We start from the raw sequence: 10,617 nt of genomic DNA, 5'->3' as shown, positions 1-10,617 counted from the left end.
AACTCACAGAGATCCGCCTGCCTCTGCCTCCCTAGTGCTGGGATTAAAGGCGTGCGCCACCATCGCCTGGCTTAAAGTGTTTTCTTTTTATAACTATCATGGAAATGACATGTTTTTTTCCAGTCCATTTTCCCTAAGCTGTATTCTAGTCCCACATTATTTAGCTTGCTTCCATTCCTTTCCGTACCAGTCTGCTCAGTGTCTTCTTTAAGCTATTAAAACAACGAATGTTTTTGCTATGATGTGTTGAGGAAAGTGTTTCTTTCAGAAGACTCAAAATGCTTTTCCTAGGTCTTCCAAACCTGTGCCACACACATGTATATAATACTGAAAACTCAGTCATATCTTGCCTAGTCATCCAATAATTGGAATATCTTATATGCAGAAAATTTTCAACAAATAAACTTGGGAAAATAACAGCTTTTCATATCCATAAAAACATAGTTGTTATTATGGTTATGGAATATGACTAATCTGAGAATATGGTGTTTAAGTAATTTGCCTGTTTGCTCTTGCTACCTCTTACAATATAAAAGCAAAAGGAATTTAGTCACATAACAGATAACCATAGGTATATGCAGAAATAATTTGGGGTTCTAATACTAACTTGTATTATTCTTTTGCATCTCGTACATAATTCTAAAATTATACTACACAATGACATTCTAGCTGCACTTTGCTAGAGCTTGTAGAAAAAAATTTCCATATGAACTTTAGAAAATAAGAGTCTCAATGAAGTAGAAATTTAAGTAGCATTTATATTCTTCTATATTATTACTATAAAAGTATGTTTACCAAATGTGGAAGTATTAGAAGTAACATTAAATTTACTTATAATTGTACATAATTTAAAAAATGAGTTTCAAAATCTTAAAAAATGTTATCCACTTTCTTGTTACCATTCATGGGAAAAATAATTTTATTTACTTGGTTTAAAAAATACAGTATTTATAAAGGTACCATATTATAAGAGCAATTTTCATTTGAATTTTATTTCACTTTTTATAATAATAAAAATCATTGATACAAGTTAATATACCAACAGACAGTAAGTAGTGGTATTTAAGAAGTTTTTTTATCTGCAGCATATTAAGTGCCTCCACTCACGTAAACATACTTGGTATTACATTGATACTTTTTTTCCTTTCGGTTCCATTTCTTTTAGCAATAATATTCCATATGCATGATGTTTTGATGCTCTCCTTCTTGGAAATTGATGAAGTATAAGTGTCCTGAAATCAAGCAGTTTAGAATTATTGTGTTTAGAAAGATAAATGAGCAGTGATCCTTACTCCCTTCTATGGCAGCTGAAGTTGAAAAGCCCTAAATTTTGAGTTTGGTTTATACAAACTGCTTCACAGCACATGCAAGTGGAATCATTACTTTAAGAATGCATTCTGAAGAAAAACTTTTCAAAAATAATGATCGAGCAAAGAAAGAGTGGCAGGTGGATAAGACAACTGTCTGGCACCATAATGCTATTTTTATAAGCAGTATAAATAAAAAATGCAGTCAGCATTTGCTTGTTTTTTTTTGTCACATTTCCAACAGCAGATTAGACTAAGTTTCTCGCACTGAATAAATGAACTAGAACAGGATGTGAAGTGCCTAGGAAGGCATAGACTGACTGGCATGCCTCCTACAGACTGGAAAAGGGAAAGGAAGCATAGTTTGACTAAGTTTACTCTTCAGTCTTTTGTTTCATTTCAAATTTTAATTACTCTTTTGTTTCTGTCCCTCCAGTTACCACTGGACTCAGAACATTAGATAGCCATTTTATCTCATTGGAGTGATGAAGGATAATATGTATTGGGTTTATCAAGTGCAACAAGATAGGAAAGGGGCCTATTTCCCCTATTTCAAGCCTCAAGTTTACTGTCCCAAATCTCTGTGTAACATAACTCTATTTAGAAATGCAGATCTGTAGAGTGGAAAATGAGATTCTTCACTAAGAATCCTAATGTACAGGTAAATACTTAAAAAAAATAGAGTGTTTAGCAAACTAAGCATTTATTTTTTACATGCTGAGAAGTTACAAATTTTTTTCCTAAAGCAAATGAATGACGAGGGAGGGGGATTGATCGGGCGAGGGGGAGGGAAATGGGAGGTGGTGGCAGGGAGGAGGCAGAAATCTTTAATAAATAAATAAATAAATAAATAAAAAACAAAACAAAAAAGAACTTAAAACCCTGAAACTGTAACACTCATGAAAACAAACAGAAGGCTGTAATTCATTGCAACTGTTAGTATGTTGATTTGAATGAGAAAAGCCCCAAGAAAATGTTACTACTTGGACCCCAATTGATAGAACAGGTTGAGAAGAATTCAGAGATGTATCCTTTTAGGAGGAGCTGTGTCACTAGGGGTGAGCTTTGATTTTTCCAGAATCCTCTGCTACCCAAAACTCTCCTTTGACCTGGTAGCCCAATGTTTGTGGATCAAGATGTGAGTGATCAAATGTTACTCCAATGCACCAAAATGAGGTCTAACCTTCTGAAACCATGAGACAAACTAACCTATTTCCGGAAAAAGAGTTACCATAGCCAGGGTGTTTAATCATAGAAATGGTAAAGTAGCTAAGACAGGCAAACAGTTGATTCTTTGTATTTGATCTTAAAAACATAGGACATAAAATCCTATAAAGGGGATTGCATAAAAAAAATCAGGTAATGAAATTCTGCAACGTTAGTGTTACATATTTTTTTATAAAATATGCATTAAATGTAAACATTGCTGCTTTATTATAGAATATCATAAATATTTACATATACTAAAAGATATATAAAACACACTTTATAAAGCATCAGTTATAGATGATAATTGTCTTTTAGTATACTAAGCAATTTAGATATGTAAATAGGAATCACTCTATTATATACTATCTTGTTTTATTTTAGTATCCTCATTATTTTCTTCTCTGCTTCCCTAATGTCAAATTCTAGAATATTTATTCATATATTATTTATTCCCTGATGACAGGGAATGCTGCACTTGGTTATGCTGTATTTCTAAGATGATGCCTGTATTAGGACATTAGATAAAAATTAAAATTATGCTCAAAATTCTATTTTACTGAATATAATTTAAAACTTTGCCTACATTTTGAAATTAAAGTATGGACCTGACACTCCTCCGTAAAACAATTATTTTTCCAACTAAAGATTTCTTTCCAGCATTTATTACCCAGTCAGATAGTTGGTTAAATGTATCTGAGAATTCCCTGTCAATAAGGCTCACAAATAAACACAGACAACATGTTAGCTCAGTTTTTCACAACTGTCATATGGAGGGTCACTGCATAATTGATGTTCTACATCAGATGTGTTGTTGAATATTATCATGATGCCTTCATCATTGATTAGCAATATTACCCTTAAGTAAATGTCAATTGGATATCTATTAGATATACTCTTTCTGATTGGTTTTGGGTATATTATCTATACGTGTTTTCTATTTATTTAAAATTATTGTCTGTAGGTGGTTGTGAGTGTGGGAATGAACATACCATGGTATGGTGTAGTGGTCAGAAGACAACTTTTAGAAGATGGTTCTCTCCTTTTACTACAGGTTCTGGGGACTGGTCATGTTGATGGACTTTTCATGGTAAGCATTTTTGCCTACTAGGACATCTCACAAACCCTATATTATTCTTATTTAATGCATATTAATTCAAATTTCCTCCATGTTTACAATATTTGTAAATTTTAGAAGTGACATTTTTCTTTAAGTTCTAGTTGAAAATCTCTTTCAATTGTTTTATTTCATTGTTACCGTGAAATAGGTATACAAATGCATAATGCTACCTTGGTGCAAAGGTAAATGAACCTCTAATTGGGACCTCCTGGTTTACAAGCTTTTGCCATTTAACATATCATCAGGCAGTGGGTGATTTTTGAAACGTTAAAATAGGATGCTGTGATTCAAGTAATTCTTGGTGTCTAATCATTATCTGTGAAATTTAACAATGTGAAACCCCAGAATAAGTAGAGTGATCATGCTTGGAAAGACTGTTTAAAATAATATCATTTAAAATAGTAACATTTTTCATTTTGCCCTCTATAAAGAAATATATAACATTTGTGATAAGTGCTTCAATACAGGTTTAGTTATGAAAAGAAAATGAGGGAAGAAGAATCTGAATAAATAATAAGAGAACAAACTACCTTTGCCTTTTGAAACACATGTTATGTTGTTATGGAATCAATGTCACAGAAAAAATGGCTGGAGGAAACCTGAATCAGCATGAAATAAGATATTTTGAGGGTTATTGAACACTGTTCATTTTTCTGGAAATGGGACAAGGTTATTTAGCACAGGTGTCTTGGTAATTGTGATGCATTGGCAGAATTAGTCATGTTCAATGGTCCTCAAACTTGCTCTGCCACCTGAATGTAAAATGGTCTAGTATTAATACAATGATATCTGATGAAAAACATATACTATGAAATTAAGCTCAGGATCTATTTTTGCTTAAAGTACCCTTTTTGTTAAATAAAAGTGTGCCCCCCATACTTTTTTCTTCTAAAAAAGTTAAATAAATAAAAGGTACAGAAAATATGAGAGAATAATCCTAAGCTCTCTTCAAAGTAGAGGAGAAATAACACTTACAAAATAAAACAATTTTGAAGATCGCAATATAGTAGAAAGAATATTTCTGATGATCAAAGAGCATCCAGCTTTAGAAGCTGCACACGCTCTGAGAGAAAGTGTGTGCATCAATCTGTGATACACAGTTAAGTAGGTCTGCAGCCAGCCAATTATTTGTGACATTCATGAGAGTATCCCAATATTTCTAGCAATTGATCAAAGGACAAAAAGTTCATGGAATATATATATAAAAGCATGAAATTTATCAACATGTCAGGATTCATTACTTTTAAATTTCTCAATTCAAAAGAATTGCTGAAATAACCATAACATAAAACTAGAAGATGGTTATTTTTTAAAATCATTTTAAAAATCATTTTTAAAATACATTTTTAAAATCAACTACAATTGCAGCTACAAAGTATAATAAACCATAAGATTCATCAAATATGATAAAGGTCTTGGAGAGATTAGGGATACGAGGGTCACACCTAAATATAATAAAAGCTATTTACAGCAAGCTGACAGCTAACATCAAACTAAATGGAGAGAAACTCAAAGCTATCCCACTAAAATCAGGAACACGATGAGGCTGTCCACTCTCTCCATACCTCTTCAATATAGTGCTTGAAGTTCTAGCAGTAGCAATAAGACAACATAAGGGGATCAAGGGGATTCGAATTGGAAAGGAAGAAGTTAAACTTTCGTTATTTGCAGATGATATCATAGTGTACATAAGTGACCCCCAAAACTCCACCAAAGAACTCCTACAGATGATAAACACCTTTACTAATATGGCAGGATACAAGATCAACTCCAAAAAATCAGTCGCCCTCTTATACACAAAGGATATGGAAACAGAGAGGGAAATCAGAGAAGCTTAACCATTCACGATAGCCACAAACAGCATAAAATATCTTGGGGTAAATCTAACCAAGGAAGTGAAAGATCTATTTGATAAGAACTTTAAGGAATTGAAGAAAGAAATTGAAGAGGATACCAGAAAATGGAAGGATCTCCCTTGCTCTTGGATTGGGAGGATCAACAAAGTAAAAATGGCAGTTCTACCAAAGGCAATCTATAGATTCAATGCAATCCCCATCAAGGTCCCATCAAAATTCTTCACAGATCTTGAGAGGACAATAATCAACTTTATATGGAAAAATAAAAAACCCAGGATAGCCAAAACAGTCTTATATAATAAAGGAACTTCTGGAGGCATTACTATCCCTGACTTCAAACCCTATTACAGAGCTACAGTATTGAAAATAGCTTGGTATTGGCATAAAAACAGAGAAGTCGACCAAGGGAATCGAATAGAAGACCCAGATTTTAACCCACAATCCTTTGAACACTTGATTTTTGATAAAGTAGCTAAAAGTATACAATGGAAGATAGAAATCATCTTCAATAAATGGTGCTGGCATAACTGGATATCAACCTGTAGAAGAATTAAATTAGATCCATATTTTAATGTCTATTTCTAACAGGTAACAAGAGCAATGGCAAAATCCTCAGTGCTTGGAGACTCTGTGGTTTTCTAGTTAAACAACCAATGGATTACATTCCGTATTTGTATTTTTTTAATGTTTGTGAATATAAATCATTCATATAAAGTCCTTTGATTAAATCTATCACGCTTCACAGTCACAATTTAGGAGGAGTCATACTTTCAAGGATATTTTATCATTCAGTTTAGTTTCAGCTATCCCAGAAAATTTTATTTCTATATAAGTGTTCAGGTTTCTTTTAAAAATATCTATGAAGAACTGCATTGGAAAATTCAAGGGATTATATTGAATCGCTATTTTACTTTTGGAACCTCAATCATTTGTAAAATATTAATCCTACTAATCCCTGAGTGTAGTAGTTATGTCTCTCAGTATCATGATTAATTGTTTTTATTTGCTTATTAAATTTTCATTATCTAAGTCTTTAATTTCCATGATTATTTTTATTTCACGATTCATTTAAGCCTATTGTTAATGGAATTATGTTTCCTAATCTCAAAAATGTCTAGTGACTTTGAGGAGACCCATAAACACCAATTACACATCCAAGATTCAGAGGAACTCAACACATAATGCTAATAGTTCTTTAAAAAAAAACAAGTATTAATACTCCTCAAATTATTCTGTAAAATAAAAAAAATCACACTTCCAAATTATTTTTATATAAATATTTATTTTTCCATTCAAAAATTTTTACTTCCTCTCCTCCTCCCATTCCCCCACTCCCCCTCCTCCCTCCCTCTCCAGTCTTAGAAAAGGGCAGGGTACCCTGTCCTTTGGGAAGACCAAGGCCCTCCCCCCACCATCCAGGCCTAGGAAGATGTGCTTCCAAACAGACTAGGGTCCCAAAAAGCCAGTATATGCAGTAGAAACAAGTCCTGGTGCCATTTTCAATGGCTTCTTTGTCAGCCCCCATTGTGAGCCACAATCGCAGAGTCCAGTTTGATCACATGCTCCTTCAGTCCCAGTCCAACTGGAGTTGGTGAGCTCCCATTAGATCAGGCACATTGGTCTCAGTGGGTAAACCAACCCCTGACTTCCTTGATCATCTTCTCCCTTCTTCTGCTCTTCAACTGAACCTTGGGTGCTCAGTCTAGTGCTCTGATGTGGGTCTCTGCCTCTATCTCCATCCATCTCCAGATGAAGGTTCTATGGTGATATTCAACATAGTTATCTGTGTGACTATGGGACAGGGCCAGTTCAGGCACCCTCTCATCTGCTGTCCAAGGACCTTGCAGGGGACATCCCCGTGGACACCTGGGATCCCCTCTACAGCCAAGTCTCTTGCCAACCCTAAAATGGCTCCCTTATGAAGATATCTTCTTCCCTGCTCTGATATCCACCCTTCCTCCATCTCAACCCTACCACTCCCCAAAGCTATCCCGAATCCTTCCCTTTTCCCTTCTCTCTACCCCACTCCCCTTTCCCCCACCCCACCCCCACCTCCACACCGATGCTCCCAACTTTTTTGCCCAGCGATCTTGTCTGCTTCCAATTTCCAGGAGAATCTATATTTCTTTTTCTTAGGGTTCAACTTATTATTTGGCTTCTCTAGGCTTGTGACCTATAGGCTCAATGTCCTTTTTTGTGGCTAGAATCCACTAATGAGTGAGTACATACCATATTCACCTTTTGGGTCTGGGTTATCTTACTCAGGATAGTGTTTTCTATTTCCATCCATTAGCATGCAAAATTCAAGATGCCATTGTTTTTTTTTTTTTTTTTTTTTTTTTTACCACTGAGTAGTACTCTAATGTGTATATATTTCACACTTTCTTTATCCATTCTTCCTTTGTGGGGCAGCTAGGTTGTTTCCAGGTTCTGGATATTATAAATAATGCTGCTATGAACATAGTTGAACAAATGCTTTTTTAGTGTGATTGGGCATATCTTCAGTATATTCCCAAGAGTGGTATTGTTGGATCCTGAGGTAGGCTGACTCCCAATTTCCTGAGAAAGCAACACTCTGATTTCCAAAGTGGTTGCACAAGTTTGCATCAAATCTAAGACCCAGATATTAACTCACAAACCTATAAACACCTGATTTTTGACAAAGGAGCTAAAATTATACAATGGAAGAAAGCATCTTCAATAAATGGTGCTGGCATAAATGGATGTCAACCTGTAGAAGAATGAAAATAGATCCATATCCATCACCATGCATAAAACTCAAGTCCAAATGTATTGAAGACCTCAATATAAATCCAACCACACTGAACCTGATAGAGGAGAAAGTGGGAAGTAGACTGCAATACATGGGCACAGGAGACCACTTCCTACATATAACCCCAGTAGCACAGACAATAAGAGCAACAATGGAAAAATGGGACCTTTTGAAACTGAGAAGCTTCTGTAAAGCAAAGGACACTGTCATTAAGACAAAAAGGCATCCTACTGAATGGGAGAAGATCTTCACCAACCCCATGTCAGACAAAATATAAATATATATACATATATATTTATATAAAATTATTATACATATTTATTTAAATATATATATTTATATATATATAAAATATATAAAGAACTCAAGAAACTAGACATTAAAATTCTAAATAACCCAATTAAAAAAATGGGGTACTGAACTGAACAGAGAATTTTCAACATAAGAAGCTCAAATGGCTAAAAGATACTTAAGGTCATATTCAACTTCCTTAGTGATCAGGGAAATGCAAATCAAATAAACTTTGAGATACCATCGTACGCTTGTCAGAATGGCTAAAATCAAAACCACCAATGATAGCTTATGCTGGAGAGGATGTGGTGTAAGGGGAACACCCAAATTATTTTTACTGGAACCAGTATTACCTTGATAACCAAACCATACCAACAAGCACTCAAAACTGTAAATATATGATGAAAAATTGTTCTGAAAATAGCCCCTACCGTCAATGATGGTGCATACTCGATTCAGAAAATTAACCTAACCAAATAATATACAAAATACAATTGTAACAACAGCAATGTCATGTTACATAGTGTAGATGAGGGTGTCACAGTTAAGAATACAGGAAATCTATGTATACTTCTATATATGGCAGAAATACTTTCAAAAATGTTGAAATTGAGTGATTAATGAAAATGGCAAAAGAATGTGGTTACATATTACCATAAGTATTTATAAACGGACTTATTTCTGTAATTGATGCAGAGTAAAATCATTTTAGTTTTAATTAGATCCTTGATGAACTGTTTTTTTGAGTAAATCAAAATGAAAAAATAATACATATTTTATATAAATTGAGTGAATATGTCATAAAGTTTCAAAAGGAATTTAAATTTTGAACATATTTTTTCATATTCATTCAATGTAATTGGTGTTTCATTTGAATAGATATTAGTTACTACATCCTCTAATAAAGTGGCTTTGATTGTTTTATACTTGAGAAAGAAGAATCTGTTGATAAACAGTCCTGGAGCTATGGGTTTGATATGATGATATTTGAAAAAATAAAACTTGTGTCCACCAGTACACAAGGAAAGAAAAATTCTATATAATTATCTTGTTAAAAAATAATTATCTTGTTAATTTAAATTACACTCCAGTTAATTGAACAAACTCGTTAGCACTAAATTATACTGTTATAAAATTGATTATTTAAAAGTGATGGTTTTCAATGTGAAATAATTCCTTTGAATAAAAAAATATTTATTTAATTAGATATTACTATCATTCCAGATTTCTTATTTACTGACAAGTAAATATCAACACAAAAACTGATGTTGAAACACAGCAGAAAGTGAGATGTGATAGAACTTAGAAAGTAAAAAATAATAAAATTAGGCCTTTAGTTATTAGAGAAGTTCATTTGAATGCATAAGAGTTTGTATTTGCTTGTGCAGAATGAATTCTAATTGATCTTTGTAATAAAAACCTGGAATCAGATATCAATGTAAATGTTGAAAGATCAGAGAATCATAGCAGCTGATCACAAGTTCTTACCTCTATGAAATCCTCAGACTGAATTGGGTATCCTGTCTTGATAAATCCTTACACTGAATGCTGTCCTAGAAAGCCTCAGACTGAATCCTGAACTTCTGTTTCCTCCTGACTTATATTCCTCTTTGCCCAACCATATTACTTTCTATCTCCACTTCCCCAGTGCTTGGATTAAAGGTATAATCTGTATTCTTTTAAATACTGTTTTCTTTAAATACAGTATTCTTTTAAATACTGTATAATCTGTATTCTTTTAAATACTGCTTGACTCTTTAGCTCTAGCCCTTTTCTCGGCTAACTCTCGCACCTGGACTAACCCATTTCCAATCATATGTGTCGCACTCCAAGGTGCGCTTACCGGGAAGATTCTAGCCTATGTCCATCCTGGGTCGGAGCTTCATCGCGTGTGCCTCAGAGAGCAGAGCTCTGGCCTCTGCCCGCTAGAGTGGAGTATCCTGTCTCTCTGAGGCGTCTGCCTGGGAGCCCGGAGCTGTCGAGTCTCTGACCTCACTTCCTCTTCTGCCCAGCATTCTGCTCCTCCCACTTACGTTCTAACCTATCAGGTCAAGCAGCTTCTTT

This window comes from Microtus ochrogaster, chromosome 6 (assembly GCF_000317375.1).
Source record: "Microtus ochrogaster isolate Prairie Vole_2 chromosome 6, MicOch1.0, whole genome shotgun sequence".
In the NCBI taxonomy this organism is placed as follows: Eukaryota; Metazoa; Chordata; class Mammalia; order Rodentia; family Cricetidae; genus Microtus; species Microtus ochrogaster.
This window is presented reverse-complemented; position numbering follows the sequence as displayed.